General features: G+C 39.8%; 1 long non-coding RNA gene across 1 annotated transcript in view; it reads left to right on the top strand.

Moving 5' to 3' along the window:
* Positions 1-9,640, top strand: part of LOC309683473 — an 82,897-nt gene extending 73,257 nt beyond the window's left edge. The window contains exon 3 of the long non-coding RNA XR_014270208.1: positions 9,612-9,640. This is a non-coding gene — a long non-coding RNA (uncharacterized lncRNA). The remainder of the gene's footprint in view (positions 1-9,611) is intronic.
* Positions 9,641-22,993: the final 13,353 nt, after the last annotated feature.

Genomic DNA, 22,993 nt, shown 5'->3' with positions numbered 1-22,993 from the left:
TATGAGGTTATGTAACTTCTTGACCAGAGAAATGCCAACACATGTCTTGCAGCATTGTGGTGTATGGCGGTAGATTTCTGGTGGCAATTTACAGGCAGGGAAAAAGGTCTTTGATCTCACTACAGTTGGCAGTCTTTACATTTCATATTCACTCATCACCGTCTCAGGATATGCTATTTTTCAGACAGAAGTAATAAGACTAAGAAAAATTTGCCATCAGTGTAGCTAGTTTTTTAAGAAGAGATCCACACGGTTTATGTGAATAAATTTTAGCCCATTATATATGAAATATTACTGTTATTAGTTTCAATCTGTTAATTACTCTTGTGTGACTAGGCATCTAAGTCCCACAACTCTGTACCTACTGCTTAACTGAGTGACCAAAGCCTGTCAGGAAAGCAGAAAAAATGATGAATGGCTAATGATAAAGGCCATCAGCCAAAGATAATTGGTATAAAAATAGTGGCATTTCTGTGATTGAGAAGTAATCCATTGTCACATGCCCACAAAGACACAAGATTGGGGTCAAAAAACTGCATACCAGTGACATAGGTTAACACTATTACTCTGAACAGATTTTTGTACTACATTTTGTAATTTTTGTTCACTGTTGATGTCCACGTTTAAAGTTGAACTTGTTCTCTTGCCTGGTCAAACTTGCTGTATTATGCAATTCAGGCCTAAAAATTCAGGCCTCAATTCAGGCCTAAAAAATAGCAGATTTTAGGAGGTGTTTGAAAATATATGCAATATGTTCAAGGCAAGATTTTCAGGAACATTTTTCTGTTTTGTTTTTGCTTTACTTTTCTGAAAGAACTCATGTTTCTGCAGTGCTACAGAAATATTACTTCTATAATTGCTCACTCAAGCCTCCCAAATGTTACAATAATGTAATTTCAAGTCAAATGATAAGATGTTCCATTTAAACTGCACTCTTGCTGTGAGCTGTACTCAGGTTCCTCTGTAATCCAGATTTATTGCCCTCCTTATTGTCAGCAAACATGAGCGAACATAAAATAGTTTTCTGTAATTATATAAAAAAGAAATATAAGCAATGTTTCAAAACCTTCTATGAGATAGCAAGGTCAGCCATATGCCACTGAATAATTTCCTAAGCATCTGTTCATTCTGGCTATCGCAGTGTCCAACAGTGCAGATATGGTATAAATAATGACGACAATACCATTTACTGGGTCTAAACCTGCAACTGTTTGTTTTGCAAAAGTCCTGCTGAAGGACATGGAGTTTTGAACATGAAAATTTTGTGAGGCTGAGCTGTGATTTTAGACCGATCTTAAAAGTCAGTATCCTGCTTCACCTTCGCTGCAACAATGTGCAACTACAGCCTGAAATCAAACATGTAGCTACACAAAGGGAACGACAGTTAGTATATGCCAGCACAGGGAATTAGCTGTCCTTTTCGTATAGATGGACTTCACAGAAGACGGGGGTTTGAAATATGATGGGCTGCAAAACTTGGCAGCTGGTAACCGGTACACAATAAAAATCTGATAGGAGACCTCACTTCTAAGTGTGGCTTCTCAAATGACTTTCACAGGTTTCTTTCAATGTTAAGTTCATAAGGACATCAGGAAACCAAAGACCTGTTGGTTCACAACCCCTTTTCACAGAATGAAACGTCACAGATTTCATCCCATGGTGACACTATTTTTTTATTGAAATTTCCGCTGTTTTGTGGTATGCTGGGGTGGAGAGACGTTATCTTGACATCTTTCTTGGTGACAGCTCCAATGTATGTTCTCATACATATACATATTTATAACATCACGAGAAGGGCCTGAGTCATCCAGAAAAGCTATTCAGGTCATTTGTGGCTTCCTTGGGCTTCCTGGCAGCTGTTCCTATCTCCCTCCAGGAGAGGGAAACTCTCTACGTACATCAACAGCACACAACCTTGTGTACTTATGCCAGCACTGCCTTCCTAACCAGAGACTGTGTCTCTGATGCTGTCTTAGCAGATAAGACTCCCAGCAGGGCTATTTAGTGTCTCCCAAAGGCTATAATTTTACCAAGATCAATTTGGCGGGGTGTCTGTACCAGGCTTGCTGAGCAAACCAGGTGCTTCGGGATACCTCTGTGGCCGAAAATTATGGCGACATGCTGCAACAGCTCCTCTAGAGAGCGCAGGAACTGGCACACGTCTGGGTTGTTGGCAAGGCACACACAAATGTGTTTGTGGTCCAAATCCAGATCTGAGTCTGTCGTTTGTCTAGTTCTGTGCAGGAGCATGACAAGCTGCACAGGTAAAATTGGCTCAGTGCTTCCCTGAGCGAGAAGGAGGATGGGGCCAGTTGTTTACAGCTGAGGAGAAAAGACTTTAATTATGACTGGTATAGTGAAATTTGCCTTTTCTCACAGTTCCATAAATAAGTGTGGTGAGAAGAAAATTAAGAATAAGATAAATTGAAAACTCTGTATTTCAATATAACTAATACTTAAAGTTAAGTAATGAATAGAAAAAAGCTGTGTTTTGAAAGAATAAAAGTCACCTGGTTAATTGAATTGTCAATAAGTACCAGTTGTAATGAATAGATTTCATCAGAAAAGCAGAAGTACAAATATTTGCTGTCTTTTGACTGATACTTAATCTTGTGCACTCCTGTCCCAACCCCTGCTGTTGTCTGGTAAAAACTAATGATCGCTTCCATGATAGGATAACATGTGCAATGGGATAATGTGTTTAATCTAATTTAATTGTGACTAAGGTAAGCAGCATTTTTTTCTCTCTGGTAGCTCTGACTCTTCTTTTGTGATGAGAGAGATATCAGAATCAAACTGGATTCCATCAAACTGCTCTTGCCGCATTTACATCTAATGTACACTGAGTGGAGAATTAGCGTTCTATTTGCTTTCTCATTTTCATTTACTTGTACATGGATAAGAAAAAATATAAATGACATATCCCCTTAAGTGCTTAAACCTTACTAGAAAAAAAAATCGGGGGTTAAACAGGATTAACACAACTTTCTGCTATTATCCTAACTATATGTCAATGTTTGCTATCTTACAGCAAGGTAAGACACGGATGGCCTTCTAGGGTTTTATGGGACGCCTTATGAGGTGTTATTTTAGCCTGGAGCAATGCCAATAAGTTATTAGGTCAATCAGATTGCGGATATTGCTACGTGTTTGTGTAGGTGTGGGTGGGAAGCATAGAGCCAGATATTGTTTGCAGATTTAATTGAGTGCAGCTGTATATATTTCTTCTCAAAAGTTGGCTGAAAACAGAACTTTGTCCCATGTGTACATTGAACTTATTTGTCACAGATTAGGCGGGGTGGGAAAAAAGATCTGAACCCTTAATGACTTCTTTGTCTTTTCTTGAAAGAATGAAAGTATTTTAATCAGGTTGCCCTAATGGTGGAAAAGACAAATACTATTAGGCCGTACGGGAAACCAGACAATCGTTGAAGAAAACGTTTGTTAATTTTTTACCTGCTTTCATTACACCAACTCCATCATAACCAGCTAACATGTTTTTAAGCAAGATTTCTGTGATCCACCTTATGAGTAAAATGCCTACTCTTGTGCAGGGTAGAGCTGTACTTGAGTCTATTTTCTGTGCTGCAGGCAATGGCTAAGTTACTGGTGGTCTGTACAAGAGCAGTTATATGACTAAAATTTCCAACATAGGAAAGAGTTATGAAAGCCAAATGCTATTGCTTGTGCAACAGATCCCACCTGAGTATGAACATATGTTGTTTTTCATACGCGTACCTCACTGACTGCATACAGGCTGGCAAACATGGATCTCTTGTGTGTGTAGAAGTGTATTGTGAGATATGGTACCACATGAGGTTAAGCTGAACTTCCTGTGTTAGGACAGTCAAACACCTCTTATTATTCCTTTCATTCCCCTCTGGAAAAAAACCAACCAAACAAACCAAAACAAACAACAAAACCTGTTCTTGGAAGTAAAGAAAACAGTCACTGAATATGCTGAGAATTAATGAAACAACCAGAACCCAAGGATGTTGTGTGTCCTCTAGATAAATATTAGTATTATGAATCCTACTGCAGTGATCTATGTATAAGCAGCTTCCTAAGATTAATAGAAAGATCAGTTTGTCATTCAATTGGTGCTAGTTTTAAAAGACATCAGGCTTATTAAATAAATGACACTAAACCATCATTGAACATATATTTTTAGCATTTGGCTTCAATGATGTGCTAGCTCTGTTGTGATGGGCATAGTTATAAATCTGCTCTGCAGGAGTTCCAGACCCTTCCCTAGAGGAAAAACACATATGAAAAGTGGAAATGAGATTGAATTTTGTTATTCTTCCTGCCCAATTTTGAGTTTCAAATTAAACTCTTTAAAGTAAAAAGTAAACAATTCGATCAGTTAGTTACTTATCAGAACTGAAAAGGGTCTGAGCGTGCACGCTGAAAATAAAAACATCTTTATTTTAAGGTGTTATACTTCTCATGTGAATTTTCCAGGTCTGCTGAAATAATAATAATAAAAAAGTATAACTGAGACAAGACTCCAAGATAAAAATGTTAAAGGAAAGAAAATCAATAATGCTATTTTAGTTTTTGAAAGGAAGAGTTGATATATCAACATTTCTCTACTCTGTATTACCTGGTTAAACAAGGTGTTTTCTACATAATTTACATGTTGGAAATGCAGTTTCAAAATTCTGACAAGCATTAGTACCATATACTTATCATTTTAAGAAATGGAACATGCTAAGTGTTCGAATTAGTTTTGAAATAAAAGTTTATTTACACATGGCAATAGAAACTAGAAAGGTGAAATTCACACCTAAAAACCCAATAAATATTTAAGATACCAACTTTTAAAAACATTATTCAAGAGAAAACTTTCTCTTGAAAAACACCTCCAAATACAAAAATCCCCCATAAAACCTCACCCCCTAAATACCATGAAAACAGTTTTACGTTTATATTTTCAGTAGCTGAAACAAGCAAACAATTAACAGTAAATTATAAAATTAGATAACAAGTATATAAAGTTTTTTTTCTTCCACTGAAAATGGAACTTTCAATACTAAACAATATGTCAGTTGTTGGATGTAATAAGGCCATTTCAAGATGCAGAGAAGTGGGGTTTTTTTGCAACTTTCTTTCAGTTTCCAGGAAACGTGCCACCCCTCTAGTGCAGCAGCCCTTCCATTCGTGCAGCTGTGGGGAAGATGGACATGGAGGTGGCCTGCAATCCTCCCACCACAGGCAGGTAATCAGTCAGGTCTGGAGCTTCCAGCTACTTGGGAGTTCCATATGCCAACTGTTTTGTCAGTCAGGCTACCACTGTTTTGTTCTTTTCTGACGCTCCTTAGAGAAGCTGCCAAAGCAGTGGGAACAGGGTTGGCGCAGTAAGGAGGTAGGCTTTATGCTGAAGGCTCAGTCCTTCAGACCTGGCTCCAACCTGCATCCAGTCAGGCGGATTTTCTTTTGTGAGACCTGAACAAACGAAAAACTTCCATTTAAATAGCTTTAAATTAAGCAGAAACAAGAATGATTTGCCTGGGTTGTTTCAAGTTCTTTATTGCTCTAAACTACTTCCTTTCAGCCTTCCCAGGAGCTACTTCAGCTGAACAGGCAGTGATGGAGGGTACTTAAAGACAGTGTTCACAGTTTTGAAAGAGCAGCAAACAGCAGCGCTCAAAACGTTTAAGAAATGACTGATGAGATTTTATGGTGCTTAGGAGAGAAAATATCTGAGTATTCATATGTAAATCTCAGATATTCACCAGAATGTTGCATTTTAAGTACTGCCATATTTTTCTTTGCAAGTGCATATGGAGTAAGTAGCTGGAGGTAATGTTCCCTCTAGAGACTCAGAAATTTGTTTTAACGTGAAACAAAAATGTCAGAGTATTAAAGCTCTCAGGCTTTTTCTTTCTTTGCAAGGAAAATCCTCAAGGGAACACGGATAGAAAAATTCGTTCTAAAGAGATTAACAAAATCCAATTAACCTGGTATAACCATTAAGTAAATTAGTAAATTTGGTAATCAGAATGTTGTCCTTTTTTGTTTGCTTAATTCTAGCATTAATAGCTTAACATGGTAAATGTTTAACAAAGAAGAGCCCTCTTTTTTTATCACACATAAACATAGATAAATTAATGCATTTAGAAGACTTCTGTTTGAAGACCCTCTGAAAGAAGTGCCCCCTAGTTGCTCATGAATCAAGTTTGATCAACATCACCTCGTTTGGATATAGAAAACCAGTGGTTTTGTATTTTAATATATTGTGTATACATATACACTATGCACATAGATAAATACAGCTGAGTATTCATATCTCTGCATGTGTACATTTATTTTTTTTCTTATGTATATGTCTATGCATGCACACATGCATATACTTGTCAGATACCTTCCTAGGTTTCTTGTGGGTCAGATAAATTAGAGTTGCTCACCACTGAAAGTAAACAAATTGAAGTGTTCTCCATTTACTTTCCCACAAAGACTAAGTTTCACACTTTGGACAAACCTACAAACTCCAGATATTATTTATCCAAACCTTTCAAGCTTCACACTGAATTTAATGTGAAAAAACAAAACAAAACAAAACAAAACAAACAACCCACTGACAAACCCCCACACCTCTACTTCTTTCTGAAGCTAACACCATAAATAGAAACTATATAAGCAGTGTCCTGCACATGCCTCAAATATGGGTCTAAAGGAGCCATTGTTGGGCAGAAGAGACCACACGTGTTTTTCAGGAGTCTCTCCACTGCTGTGATGGGTCAAATGTCATTCTTCCTAATGTAGACAAGATTTGGCAGCTGGTAACCTAAGGTAACTAGTGACAGGTTGGTCTTTGATGGGACTGATGCTGGCTAGCATAGCTTGTCCTCACATCCATGAGAAGCTTTCTGCCACTCACACCCAACAAGCCCAAAACCCATCTGTCCCCTTCCAATTTGCCCCAAGCAACATCCCTTTCTGTGGGAAGAGGTAAGTGCCACTTTTGTAGTAATTATGACTTTCTGTCACATTGGTGATCCGGGTTATGAACCTGGTTATGGTCAGGGGGAAGCATCACTAGATGCCTAAGCACATTTAACACTTTGATGCAGCTGAAAGGGATCTTCACAAAGAGTTTGCCATTGTTTTAGGCAGGTGAATTGACTCAGTGAAACTCAGACACATGAATAAGAGGAATGGATAGCTTGGTGCTGGTTTAAAGACTCCCATCGTACAGGGCATCCTGTGTCTCTTACCACAGCCGTCTCTCAGACCATGAGGAAGACAGTGAAGGACCCCCTGGACACACTGGCAGAGGAGGCAGCCATCCTTGGTCCATTCCCCATGCCTCACCATGCCACAGAATCTGCAATGTTAGATAGTAAGAGGAACAATTAAAAACAAAACAAAACAAAACAAAACAAAACAAAACAAAACAAAACAAAACAAAACAAAACAAAACAAAACAAAACAAAACAAAACAAAACAAAACAAAACAAAACAAAACAAAACAAAACAAAACAAAACAAAACAAAACAAAACAAAACAAAACAAAACAAAACAAAACAAAACAAAACAAAACAAAACAAAACAAAACAAAACAAAACAAAACAAAACAAAACAAAACAAAACAAAACAAAACCTGGGAAGTGAAACTACATGTCTTTAAAGTCAATGTCTTTTTCTGGGAAAAAAATCCACTCCACATTTTGCTCACCTGATACGTTTATCATTTTCACAGTGTCTACCAGTAAAATACTTTGGACATATGCAGAAAGTCCCCAGGAAACAGGTTCCTCCATTTTGGCAGCAATTCCTGTTCAGTTTACGGGCTACAGTGAGAAAGAAGAAGTTACTGCAGGAAACTTGTTCGGCAGATAAGGCACCCGCTTCAGCTGCAAACAGCCAGGCCCACATTTTAAACTTGATGCTTTCAAAATTTGCTTTGTTTGCCTATTGCAAAGACTCTACACACTTATCCTGACTTCTTAGGAAATTCAAAAGGTCAAAGACTAAATTAAGCAGCATCCTCATAAGTATTAATTACTCTTTCAGTAACAGATACAATTGCCTTCAGGCTTTTGTTTTCATTCCTGTGCTTGATGAGAGATTAAAGTTTGTAGAAGCACTCAGTTGAGGACCTGACCTTTCATATGTTCTTTAAAAACACAGCAAAAGTTACTTTCTTTGATCCAGTTTTCTGGCTAACAAGTCTGGAAAAGACATGCATACTCTATTGTCCAAACAGGCGACTACAACTTTCAATTAACTATTTCTGGGCCAGACGGGTCTGGATTCTTAATAAAAGGGAGTGGCTAAGAAGGTGGCACCAAGAAGAAAACTCTCTTTATTTGTGTGTATTTTCAGAGATGTTCTGGAAAATGCTTCCAGATAGCAAAGAGAGACAAGTGCCATATATATCTAGTGAGCAGGCACTGCACATATAGCTGCAGTTGAAGCTGGTAACACACATCTTACATCAACTATAAAAGTATCAGTTCTTTATATTCTCCATGGGAGCTGGGAAGAACGTTAGGAAACATAAAAGGAAATAGCTCGCTCTCAATCAGGGCAACAGCTTTCAGCACAGATCCCTTCATATTCCCATGGCAAATAAAGCACTCCAGCTTTGTTAATCGCACTGAGAGCGGGCTAAAGGAGGCATCTCTATTACTGCCATTTTCTTTCTTCCTCTAGAAATTCTGAATTAAAAATTCAGAATTTTAGAAATGCTCTTCTCCCTGGGTGAGGGGAGGAAGACAATTTACAGATGGCCATAACCAGTGCTGCTGATGCATGTCCCAAGGGACTGAATGGGGTGTCTGAGATTGGCCTTCTGGGCCCTGCATATGAAACACAGGGAGTTCTTTGCACGCTGGCTTCTTGAGCTTGAAACTTCCCTCAAATCTCAAATTTGGGAGCACGAGGTGAAAAGTGATTTTCTGATCACGTACCATCCAGTGTTTAATTCGCCATACAACCTGAAGTTGCTGCATCACCTCTGAAGGGGGGAGGATTTGGCACAAGCTACTGAACTTATCTCTACGTCATCTTCCTTTTTTTAAACAAAATCATCAGCCCTTACCATAAGGTAAGGCACTGGAACAGTTTTCCCAGAGAAGTTGTGGAAGCTCCATCCCTGAAGGTGTTCAAGGCCAGGCTGGGTGGGGCTTTGAGCAAACCTGGTCTAGTGGAAGGTGTCCCTGCCTATGGCAGAGGGGTTGGAATTCCATGATCTTCAAGGTTCATTCCAACCTAAACCATTCTATGATATTTTCTCAGGCATTTGTGATGTCTTCAGAAGCACAGAAGAGTGCTCATGAAAGGACTGGCTACCTATGTTGCTGATGGCTGCCTGAATACTTATGGGGGCGTCACAAGTTCCAAGGATACCCTGCTATTTGCTAAACAAACCACACTGTGATGTAAAGGTCCTTTTGCATGAAGTCTACATCTTTTCACTAACACACAGGAATTTTCAGACGAAGAAAAAAAAAAAAATCAGACAACGTTTTTTAACTAATATAGCTATCAGTATGTACCAACGTTTTTTGTGCATTTGATTGTGCATTTAAAAGATGGTAACAGAAAGCATCCTCTGGAAAACAGACAATTATGTGACCTTCATGTCCTTTTTCCCCCTCTAGAATCACCTTCACAGTGGACATGAAAATCAGCTATATCCACATGTGATAGGCAACTTACCATGTGTTAACCCAATGAAAGGTAAGGTATCAGAAGGGTTTCTCCCTATCCTCTTGGAACTGAAGTTATTAATTTCCTTAAAAATGTTTAAAGAGGTGCTCCGATTTTCCTGGTTTGGGGAATTATTACAGGTTTCGTCTTCACACCCTTTAAATATATAAATTAAAAAAGCATAATGACATTCTTGGGAGCAACTAAAACACAGAATTAACATATGACACTACTCAGAAAAACTGACAGCATAAAATTATTTCTTATGAAAGTAATGAGAGACAAAGCTGTAAATTTAGAAAGTGATAGAGGAACTAATGTAAGTCTTATATCTTATGTTAGCTATTTCTCTTTGCTTCACAGTTTAATCTAGTGTTATTACATGGGTTCAGGAGGTGGTGGAATGGTAAATTAAAAAACACTGAAATGTTTAGAATGTTGTTTTTGTTATTTGCATGAAGAGTAAAATAGGATCAGAGCATGTACTGTGGGTCCTGAACAGGCAACAGGTAGACCCTATAACCAGATCCTGCTCACTCTGAAACTGTGTGTGGAGGTCCTGCATCCTTTACCATGCAACAGAGCCTGGCTCACTGAGGAAGCCAAAGAAAACAACATTGCAGAAAATCCTAAACGTACAAACATGAGGGTAATGTCACTCACAACAGTAACTTCATTCATGCATGAAGATTTCTGAAAGTGGAGACTATAAGACAGTAGCTATTTTACTGTTAGTTATTTACAGGAGGTGGAGGGAAGAGTTTTCAGTATTTTCTTTGCTTGACAGAACCATTGCCGATTTAAAACCCCGAAGAAATGAAGGTTATGTCTTACCAGTTTCAAACTGGAGTACTTGTAAAGGTAGTGACATACTGAAAATAAATCTGCAATGCAAAGATAAAGATACGTGAATATTGAATTCACAAAAAACTTATTAAATGATAGCATGAAGTTAGTGAAATGTAATCATAACTATAATTTTGGAACATATAAGGGGAAGGGAAGTAAGCCATTGTCTAGGTACAACACAAGTATTCTGGGAGAAGCAATCCCCCCAGTTTTAAGTAACTACTAGAGAAAGAAGTGTGAAAGGTACAAAATAAAAGAATTTACTAAACAAAATTGATAGACCTAATTTTTTTTTGTAAGCCGTAGCAAACATTTTAAAGACTGCACTTTTATTATTTAAAAAAAAAATAAAAAATTCTTACCTGAAAAGCTTCATATTTGTTCTCTCAGATCTGCCCATATTTCATTCCTTTCTTTGTGCATGAAATTCTTCTGCTATAACTTTACACTGCTAGGTACACAAAAAAGAATTAGCTTGACAGGGAAGTTTTGGTGAAATATAGAAATGAAAGTAAAGCTAATCCTCTGCTTCTCATCCAAGAAAAAAAATTGGTGTACTTTACTCTCAGCTTTAACAGAGTACTCCCTGCAGCAAGTCATTTACAGACGATCAACACCTTTCTACTCTCGCCTTCCATTTCCCTACTTGACCTCTCTTCATTAACCCAGCAATTTGCAATGGCATTGGGTGGTGGATTTATTACCGGACCTGCTCTGAAGTGGTCTCTGGGGGCAACAGAGTTAAGGTAAATTGAATTTCCTGAGTGAAGGTCTCTTTTTCTTTTTGCTCTTTTTCGTTTTCTCTTGTCTTAAACTGTAATATCATTGCCGTGACTCAGATCTGGTTAGTGACATAAATATAGAACTATATGGTCGACATACTATAATCCCTAGAATATATCAGGAATTGATCTGAAAGGTAATATTTTAAACTAGACTCTGTTTTAATAATTTCTATATGGCTTTTTGATTTAGAGCATATTTTTTATATCACATGCAATATTTTCAAGATTGGTTTATTTTAGCTTGACAATATTAGGGTTCCAATATTAATGTCTTGGGAGATGGGAAAAGGAATTTGGAACCTAGTCTGTTGTGACCTAATCTAAACCAAAAAGATATTATGTGCCAGAATTTGCCTTGCTTTATCTAAACAAATGTCTCTAAACCGGTGCAGGTTTATGTGGAAACATGCAACAAAACTTATTACCCTCCTGGACATTTGCATGCCTCAAAGGGCATGTGTCATTTACAGTAATGTCAAAACTCCGCCTTTTGGAAATAACTGGTTAACCTCACCCCAAAAGTTTCTTCAAACAACTGAGTTAGTCCTTTGCCTTTTGGCTTCACTTGGTTTGCACTTGGATTCTTGATAATGCTTTTATTTTCTGGTTTCACTTTTCCAAAGATTGCTTCTGCACTCACAAACAGACCGGTTTCTACTAAATTTCTGCTAAATGAAGACCAGGGTTGTCACATGACTTTGTCAAACCAGCAGTTTAGATTAACAGTAGATTGACATACGAGGCAGAAGGCACATGGGCTGTACATACAGAAAATGCAACTCAGGTTTATTTGCTGGACTCTAGAAACTTGATCAGAGATGGACCGTCCTGTCGCTTGTTTGGTTTTGCCCTTGGACTTGAAGTGGGAAAGAGCACCTATTTAAGAGGCATAATGAGCAAGGAGTAGTTTTGCTCTATTGGACTAATCTCCCAAAGCAATTCATTGCTCCTCTAACGATTTACTCCCCAAACCCGATGCTATCTCTTCCCACCATACCTTCTGCATACACATATGCAAACGACTTTGAAACGATTACCAACCTCAGCATCCTGGGACAATTTAAGGAGAATAGGACTTGCAAATTGAAGCGGTGGTCATTTCTATCAACTTTGATTTAGGTTAATGATGGTAAATAATAATTAGTAGTTGATATTTGAACACCTTGTCATTGAAAACTGCCCAGTGATTACAGAACACCTGTGTCATTCACATTAACAGTTCCACTCCTTCCAAGGCAAATGAGCAGCATTTGTTGCTGAAATCTAGGGCCTTAAGCATGATTTAAACTTTTGCATGCCTTGAATAATCCCACTGGTTTCAGTGCACTCTGTTGTTTTTGTCTCATGCGAATTACTGTTTCACCATTTTGCCTTTCAGGACAAAAATTCTGGAAGCACAAATGATAGATAAATGATTTTAAAACCCAGCGTTTCCTTTTTGGTTCTTTATAACATCTCTCTATTTTTAAAACCGTATTTAATTAAAAGTTACGATAAATATGCAGTTGCTGTAGTGAGCCCTGAGGAGTCCAGGATTACCACAGGAATACTAAGTGCGAAATGAGCTTGCTCAGTTAGCAGCCATTACTAGGAACTTCAAAGCCCTATTTGAATCAAAGCCTATTTATTTTCTTCTGTGTCCTGTAATTTCTTTAACTTTTGATTTTTGCTAAGGTTTATTAGTAGGCAATTTATTTTGACCGAACATTTTCTTGGAAATCTTCATGTAAAATCAGTTTACCGAAGATAGTTTTGAAATGCTAACCTCTGTTTTAGATTTTAGCAGTAAACCTCAGAGATAAACTTTTTTTGGGACGTGTTGTTGTTAGAATAAAAATAACGATTTCCTGCTCTCTCTTTTGATTTCTGTTTGATTTTTCTGCAAGGCAAAATTGAAAGACAGTGCTTTTGGATAGGTGCAATAAAATTTAGCAGGTTTTTAAAGCCTAATGGCTCTTGGGGTGGGAGCGTGTGCCAGGGTGCAGGGCATCGAAATAGCAAGGCAGTTAACATAGACTTTAAACGTCTTTGACTTTAAGTGACAGAGTTTGTCTTTGTTGCGTCTTATCATCATGTTGCCTGTTGCCTGACTCTCTGAAACCGGTGTGGTTTCTCAGAAGCACAGATTAAATCTCAAGAACATTAGAACGTAATACTAAACTCATTTCCCCCCACCCCCAATTCTATCAACATAAATGACAGATTTCCTTAACTTGCTTACTTCTTACGTGAGTTTTGCAGCTTCTCTCCTGTTGGTGTGTGTTTGTACCAAGGGTATGATCAAATCCAGTATTCCTGGATTGAAACCCCTTATCTGCATTCTAACCATAACTTGGCATGAGTAAGGGGAGTAAAGCTGGTAAATCACACCTCTTCCAAAGACATTGTTCAGAAAGCGCTAATGTTCCCTTACCCGCGTGCTGTTTCATCTCTGTGGTTCAGTTCCCCATTTATAAAACACAGATGAAAATACTCCCTTGCATCAGAAGAATGTTATGAGCCTATATTCATTCATGAATGTGATGAGTTACATAAAGATGTTCATAAACACATTGCTGAGAAAGTAGTATTATAAATGGCTTCAGGATAATGGGCCTGCCTATGTAATGGTTAAAACCATTTTCAAAACAGTTACTAAGATTATGGTTTTCATCTTTTTGATACAGATATTAGACGGGGAAAATGCAGCTGCCTGAATCTTGTAAAGATGATGTATAACTCTCTTCTCCATAAGCTCATGGAAATTTTACCCTGGGTCACTGTTGTCAAATATGTCTCATATGCTACATTTGGCTACAGATAATTTACAGACTGACCTGCACATTTTGTGCAGCCCAGTGGCACCATTATGTAGGCATTTCTGCATGTGTTTTTGGAAGGAAATGAAGGCTCGTAGGATGCTTGAGGCATTCAAGGTTAAAGAGCAGGAGAAGAGGGAATTTTAAGAGGCTGGAGTAGTCTAAATGTAAGTTCTTTGTGCAAGGTAAGTCTATGGTTAAGATAAGCAAAAGAACACAACAAAAAAATCAGTCATTAACGTTAAAATTGACAGGCAAAATTGTATATGGAAATTATGCTAATACTTTAAATATATCCTTATGGTTCTTCCTGTTGTCAAAACTCTCAGGGGAATAGGAAAAATTAGTTGAGGAGAGATTCTCTGTGTGCATACTCATGAATCTCAGTTTTTTTCTTTCAGGTTTGGCTCGTACTTCAAATGTCTGTTGACTCTGCTCTGTGATTCTTTGAACCAGCAGGATTTTCTTTGTGATGCGAACAAACAAGTCCCAATGAAAAGAACTGGTATATTCAATCTGTACAAGGCCTCACTTTATAAAACTGAGCATGGGTGCTAATGCGTTTGCTTCTTGGAGTATGTCTGTTTTAAATGCAGGAAAACCCCATGTGTTTTGTTACTGTGCACCACACTATCATAGTAGATGTGTCTTGATCTGTTATTGGCATTGTCCAGTCAAACAAATATAAATTGAAACAAATTAATTGGTGTTTAGAAAAATCCATTTCCCAATCAAATTCAAAACGAGAATACAATGCCTCGTTTTTCAAGAGCTGCCTGTTTCAAGGAGAGGTCATGCATGGTACTGACACAAATAAAGTGGGAGTTAATTTCTTGTTAATGAGTTAAAGATGTCAAAAGGACAATAGCTTTAGGGCTCAATTATGTCTCTGTAGAAGCAGATGAGACTGAAGAAGAGCACATCAGCTTAGTTTTTTTTCCTACTCTGTCATGTTTAATCACAGAAATGTCAATGAGTTCCTCTTTGTAAAGTCCTTTGGGCTCACACGTGCTGTTTCTGAAATAAATCGTTTGGTATTTGAGAGTGTAGATATAAGGACTTTTTTGAGTTGTTTTAACACGGGTTAATTCTGTGATCTGTGTTCCAATTTGACCCCACAAATGTTTGTATTGGTAATCTGAACGTGCCTAGAGCTGTGACACAGGGCTAAGAGCCAAGATACGGTGTTAATTTCACCCTGAAGTTGCACCGGTCATCTTCAGGACAATAATATTTCCCAAAAGAGTTTATTTGTTGAAAGATGTGGTTGCTGCCCCACACTCTGCAGCTCCACACCTGGAGTGACCCCTCCCGGTACCTCTGTGCATAGCCTTTGTCAAGCTAAGCAGTCTCTTGTCTCACAAATTGACAGGCAGCCCAAGAGAAGGCAGAAGAGCATCCACGTGTCTCTTGTAAGCCACTGCCTTCTTCACCTGTACGCGTGAGGCTGACTGGGGGAAATGTGCACATCTCTCTCTCCAGGGCTGTAGGACGTGACACGCTAGCCACGCACAAAGAACTTCTACATAGCCTGAATGAAAACAGGATGGAGGAGAGCTTGCTAACAGCCAGTGTGGAAATGATACAGAGGGAACTTTTGTTCTCCAAGTGCTTTGCGTGATGTTACAGTACAACTATAATTGAGGTTTTCAGGTATTTCCTTCAGGGATTAATTATACACTGCTGTATGAGATAGAGGTAAGAACATTTGTCTGAATACTCACTGTTTAAACCTCAATGATGAACACAGTGTCTCCACTGTTGGCTTGACGGTTTATACCTATTTCCCTGATATATAACTTCACCTTGTTTATACTTACAGCCTTTGCTTGCTCTTTCTTGTCTTGCCTGCTTTAGCACCTCCAGCCTGTGCACTGCATCCCTGCCCACACTTGTCCAGAAAATGGGTAATAGCAGGTCTGACAATTAAATACATCTCTTGGTCTTATGTTTAAAGAATAAGCAGATGTGGAGAAAGATCTTAAAATAAATTTTAAAAATAAATTTAAAAATACCTTGGCCTCAAATATTGCTGATGCACAGAACTTTTACAACAGCTGAGATCCCATGAAAAATATTTGTCTAGTCAACATCCTTACAACTTGGAACAGTAATCAAGGAGCGTCTCTTATTAATGCTGAAATTACAGATAATGGTCTATATTTCCACAGCTGTGCAAGGAAAATAATTTTCTTTGGGACTGGTCATGCAGCCACTATTTCATTTGCTCCTCTTACACGTACTGAAGGCACATGATCCTATTCTATGCCAGTCTTACCCGTCTTCAGTATTTCTCAGTGGTTGGACAAGGTGCCTGTAGATTTGGCTCTTTCTACCCTAAAATTTCCAACACTGTTCCTAAAGACTTTGTATCTCCAGGTACTCCCACACTGTTCTCGTGCCTTACCCAGGGCATGCAATGACACCACCTCTGCCAATAGATGAAAATGCCCCTCCAACTGGCTGCAAACCAACCCTCACGTTAACAGAGAAATCAGGAGCTCAATCCCTCCCTCCTATTCCCACCTTACAATAATTATTATGTCTCAAGGCCATCAGGACATGACAAGGGGCTAAGCTCTCTATAGTGCAGCTGCCGCCAGTTTGTACAGCTTCGGCTCACAGGCAGAGAGTTGTCCTTGTCCCTGTTTCATTTAAGGAGAGATGACTAGTGTTCTGCTGCTACATTTCCAGGCTGAGGCCGGTGTGAGTTTCCATTTGGCCTTTGTGACCTAGAAGTTCTTTTATCTCTGCAGATCTTTCAGTTCTGCATCACTACCCTTTCCCACAAATCAATTCTAGATGACAACATCCTGAAGCGGCACTTCCCAAGTCAGATTGGTCCACATATATAGTTTGCCAAAGTAAACATTAAATGTAAATCCCCTGCTCCTCCTCTTCTTCCATTAGTTGAATCAGAGTAGCATCTGCATCCCTATGAAACAGCAGAGTCAAATCCAACCATCTGCATCACTGCAAATACACGTGCCATCTGTTTCTTATTAAGGGCTGTCAAATTCACATCATTCAGAACTGGGTCTTTGCTGCCAGAGAAGCTGTTCAGAAGTGGCACTGGAAAAATAATGAATGCCAAGAAGATAATCAGAGGAATGTGCTAGTTTTACTTCTCATACAATTTTTATAATTTCTTGTAGATACGCTACAATCACGAAGAGAAAAATAGCAAGAGATGGTTTTCCCATCCTGAGGCATCTGCCTGTAGTACAAACCAGTCAGTATGAAAAAAGGGAGAACTGCAAAGAGGCAAAGGATTTACCATAAAAACTATGTATGGTAGGATAAGGTATGGTGGATGCTGCTATGCTTGACCATTCTGTTCTTTCCTGCAAGTGAGGAAAGTAGATTAATGTAATATGCCATGGAGACATGGCCTTAGTGACACTGTTTTGGTATTAAACAGATTTGTAAATCATCATGCTGTCCCCACAGGGCAGAAACATTCAGAACTGTAAAGGAGAGAACCCTGATAACCACCAAAAGACTGAAGCAGGGTGAGCTTGACCTTGATAAGGAGTTCATCTGAGTTACCAGTGACTGATTTTCCTCCCAAATTTGGAAGCTTGTAGTTCAAAGACCTGCAGGAAAATAGGAGTGTGTCGGTGACCCTTGAAGCAGATCAGAAGAAAGGGACTGTAATTTGGTGAGGAGAGCAGAGTCATAGCCCGCTAAAGCCAAACAGGGGAAATGGCTTGGACTCCAGGAGGGAGACAACTGTGCAGAGACTGGCAGAAAGAGCAACATTCATTGCCTTCCACAGAAATGGTGTAACAGGCTCTGCAACTGAAATGCATGAGTGAGCTACAATTACTCTTGTCTTGCTCTTGCACTAATCAGGACCACGTTCAGTTTAGCCAGTTCCTCTTCAGCGTACATCAGAAAGGGGATGGAGGTGTAGCAGGTCCTCTCTCAGAGACTGATAGCTGGGGGTGGTGTAATTTGGGTTGTAATATTAGGAAGCTTCTAGTCATTCATTTGTGATGTGCTTTACTAATTGTCTCCTAGAGTGAGCTCTGAATCACGTTCAACGTGGCAACTAATGGGGATTAGAGACTTCTAAGGTGGCAGATTATGTCAGAACATTGTACTGTGTCACCACCCTTATTACTAAACTGTCACGGGGAGTAGTACATTCATTATTTGATTAAAAGTTGCTGTTTACCCATTAATGAATATCAGCTGTTATGGGTGAGCTGACAGCTTTTGTGAAGAGAGAATAAAATGAAAGTGAGGAAAATGGCCTCTGAAACCTGAAACATGTCAGAGGCAAATAGTTAATACCAATGATTTGTGATCTCAGCCTGGACTTCTCGAACAGCTTGGGCTTCTGTTAGGGCTTTTGTCATATCACGATTGGCAGGGTTGTTCTTGGAAGGGAAGATGGGTAGGGTGGCTTCTTGCCTGTAAGGGATGTAAGGCTGCCATGCCTCATTTCAAAATGTAGTTGTGAGGCTTGTGGGAGATCCAGAGGTCCTCTTCCATCAGCTTCCTAGGATATATGTTATACCGATGTGAAGATTTTTTATGCAACTTATAGGTTCAGGAAGACTGGTTTCCTTTTGCATGTTGCTTATGTATACTCATGCTCAGCTTCACACCAGTGAATTTGTTTTTTCATATCTGAATTCAAATACCATAAAACACTTGAGTTTTTTTCTGCAGAGACACAGTCAGGAATTTGCTGGGGCTGAGGGGAATCCGTATGTCCTCCTTGCTGGTAACACGTCCTAACTGCTAGGCAGAGCACTGATGAAATGGAAAGGATTTTCTTTGTCCATTTGTTCCATATACCTTCTGTACAAGCTAGTATTCTGTCTCTGCGGTGTTCCCCAGGAGAGATGCTCTTCTTGGCACGTGTGAGAAATATACCAACCACACTGGCCCTGTCAGAGGCCTCGTTTGCTGCCTTGCCTACTTTCATGCCTGAGTGAGGCACAAGTGAAGTGCCTGATGGTTCAGGCTGGGACAGCTCTGGGAAGCCCAGTAGCAGAGCTATGGGCATGTGGGGGAACACTTAGGCTAAAATGACAGTGGTTTTGGAAATAGCTCCTTTAGAGCTACACAGCTGCTGTGTTTTGATCTCACATGTCTTAACCTGGTCTTTTTGGTTCAGCATGCTGAGTCTCCTGAGTCTTTGGTAGAAAGAGATCAAATTAAATAAGAAACTGGTACAAGATGAGTGTTAACGTTTATGTTCTGAAAGAAAAGCTAGTAGCACCTCAGCTAAATCATTCTTTCAGCTCAGCTAATTGTTGTCTCATTCTTCGGGGGGTATGAAAGTAGGAAAACATTACCTCAGTATTTCACTAGGAGGCAATCTTTAGCTCCTGAAAGCCATTCCGTTCAGGTAAAGCAAAGTCTCTCTCAGGCCATTTGTACTGTGAAGCTGAGGAGCTTTATTTCCATTTTCTTAAAAAAATATTGGTCTTGAGCTGAAGGAAATTATAAAAGAAGATATCAAGGTCATCATAATCACAAAAGTAATTTTTGGTGTTCATAACTTATGTGTAAAGAAGGATTATTTGGTTGAATATAATAGTCTCTGACCTGAGATGGCCACTTCTTTGAATAACCCATTTTAATGTGAACATATGTTGGATGAATAAATACAGAAGATACCAGAAACTAAGAGCTTCTGTGCCAGCAGTTCAATAGACAGTCTTCCAAAATTTCAGCCTGGATCGATATTCACAAATGATTGTTAAATGCCATGTTGTATACATGCTGGATTTTTCTTTTTCAGTTGCTTTGCCCCAAAATCCTGGAGGGGTTAGATTACAAAACAATGTTGGAAAAAGGGTGTTTCTCCCCCATCTAAGCATGGGAATAAAACATGGCTTTAAAGAGAACTGAAGAACTTGTCTAGGACAGGTTTGCTATTTGTGTGGTTATGATAGAGACTATTGTTTTCTGGAAAATGATGAATGAAGTAAATCATAGTACTGGGACATGTAATTTATGAATGAACCAAAGCCATACACACTAAAAGTTTACAATATTTTGGCCAGTTTTTGTGTGTTTTGCTTGTGTTTGGCCAACAGGCAGTGTTTCCTGGCAGATAGCGGGCTGCACTGGTGCGCAGAGCTGGGATCATAACCAAGCTCCATCACTGACCACTCATATGCCCTAAACCACAAGAGTTCCCTCCCTTATTTTCCCTGTCAGTGGAGGAACGAGGTAATAATTCTCACCTTTAAATGCTCTAACACCCATTAATAAAAATCACTTTCTCAGTTTTAGGTGAATGTTACTGTTTGGTGGCTTGGATATGTTTTTTTTAACCATTTAAATCAGTTATTAAAGAAATGCTTTTGCATTCAAATAGCCTGGGGAATAACATGTTAAATAGCTCAGACATGGGCAGAATGGAGTCTTAAATAGCCAGGGTGAGTGGTGTGCTGTGCAGCTATATTGGATTTGTGTGGGGAGATTTTGGTAGCAGGGGAGGCTACAGGGGTGCTTTCTGTGAGAAGCTGCTAGAAGCTTCCCCTGTGTCCGATACAGGCAGTGCTACCTGGCCCCAAGGCGGATCAGCTGCTGGCCAGGGCTGAGCTCATCAGCAACAGTGGTAGCACTTCTGTGGTAACATATTTAAGAAGGGGGAAAAGCTGCTGCATGACACCAATTGCGGCCAAAGAAATAAGTGAGAATATGTGAGAGAAATAACCCTGCAGACACCAAAGTCACTGAAGAAGGAGGGGGAGGAGGTGCTCCAGGTGCTGGAGCAGAGACTCTCTTGCAGCCTGTGGTGAAGACCATGGTAAGGCAGGCTGTCCTCGTGTAGCTCATGGAGGTCCATGGTGGAGCAGATAACCACCTGGAGCCTATGGAGGACCCCACACCAGAGTAGGTGGATTCCTGAAGAAGGCTGTGACCCCATGGGAAGCCTGCACTGGAGCAGGCTCCTGGCAGGACCTGTGGAGAGAGGAGCCCATGCTGGAGCAGGTTTGCTGGCAGGACTTGTGACACCATAGGGGACCCATAGTGGAGCAGTCTGTTCCTGAAGGACTGTACCTTGTGGAAGAGACCCATGCAGGAGCAGTTCATGAAGAACTGCAGTTAGTGGGAAGGACTCACATTGGCAAAGTTCATGGAGAATCTTTCATGAACTGTCTCCTGTGGGAAGGACCACATGCTGGAGCAGGGGAAGAGAGTGAGGAGAAAGGAGTGGCAGAGACAATGTGTGATGAACTGACCTCAACCCCCATTCCCTGTCCCTCTGCACTGCTCGAGGGGAGGAGGTAGACAAAACTGGGAGTGAAGTTGAGCCTGGGAAGAAAGAAGGGTTGAGGGGAAGGTGTTTTAAGATTTAGTTTGTATTTCTCATTATCCTACTCTGATTTGATTGGTAATAAATGAAATTAATTTTCTCCAATTCAAGTCTGTTTTGCCCATGATGGTAGTTGGTGAGTGATCTCTCCCTGTCCTTATCTTGACCCATAAGCCTTTTGTTATATTTTCTCTCCCCTGTCCAGCTGAGGTGGGGAGTGATAGAGCAGCTTTGGTGGGCACCTGGCGTCCAGCCAGGGTCAACTCACCACAGCAGCTCTGCTCTCCATCAGCCATGCTGCTGGCACCCTCTATCTCCTGTACAAGTATGTGAGCAGGGAGATAATAAGATCAAGGAGCAGTCCTAGCTGAAAACTACCCAAGAAAAAATATGTGTATATCTGTTTATTTCAGCTGGATGGGTTCTCTGACTTGCTTCATTGCACAGCATCCCCAGCAGCTCTGCAAGCACAAGGAGGGAGATGGGGAGGCTAGAGGGCAGGGCACAGCTTATGGCTAGGAGTGGGCATATGAGCCACTAGTGTTTGTTTGCTCATTTATTTGTTAAATCGCAGAGCATGGATCACCCTGTGAGCTTGTGTTGAGGAATCTTCAGGAAAAGGCTGGTCTCCTGGCCCTCCAAGATTTAACCATTCAGTGACATGAAACATTAAGGATCAGAGCAAAGCTCTCCTCAAGAATCCTGCAATACACAAAAGACGTCGGCTGAGAGATGGGCATGGCGCAAGAAGGCTCTCTTGTGTGTTGAGGGCCTGGGCTGTGCTGCAGAGCTCCCCTCTCGAGCTCAGCTGCTCCTTTTTACACTGTGCATCAGCTGGGCTAAAGGGTCTCTGTATTCCCACAGGTCAGTAGGTCCTCAAGGGCTGTAAAGAATGCCTTGGTATTTCGAACTTGTTGGTTCTTGTTAATATGATTGCTTTTGGGGTGTCGTGTTATACGATGAGGGTTGAATAAGGGTGCCTAGGGCTTTTGATACAATTTCAGTGTGCAAATCTATGCATGTGTAGCTCTAGTAACCACTGAGGAAACATTTACAGAGGTCCTTTTGGGGTGGCAGCTGATACTGTTCATGGGACCATTCAGCAATCCACAGAGTCCCACTGCACTCGCTTTTGGTACAGCCGGTCCTCAGCTTTGAAGCTGCTCTCTGTGAGTAAAAAGGCTTTCCCAGGATTTGGTCTTCAGTGTAACATTGCCTATTAATAACCTGCAAACAATACAAGGATTATATGAACTGATTTCTATTTGTTTTTCTTTTTCAATAGACTGCCCAATAATTTCCTGTATCTTTCCTTTAAAACATGACCTAAATCATGAAACACTGCTTAGATATTGACAACAGCATTTAATCTAGGTAAATCAAATCAAACAGAGAACAAATTTTTTTCCCCAGTTGGTTTCTGTTCTAACCTTTCTAATTACAATAATCTTAAATGCCACATGAAGTTTCACTCACATTGCTTGGACATTAAATGAACTATCAGGTAGTGTAGGATTAGAGCAACATCAAAGCCCTCATAGACTTTCAGCATTATGCAAAGCCTCTCATTTTCCTTTTGACTTAGAGCACCATGAAGATTATAGGTTGTATTC

This window comes from Vanellus vanellus, assembly GCF_965231255.1.
Source record: "Vanellus vanellus genome assembly, chromosome: Z".
NCBI classification, from domain to species: Eukaryota; Metazoa; Chordata; class Aves; order Charadriiformes; family Charadriidae; genus Vanellus; species Vanellus vanellus.
The sequence above is the reverse complement of the archived record's forward strand: the minus strand, read 5'-3'. Positions and strand labels throughout refer to the sequence as shown.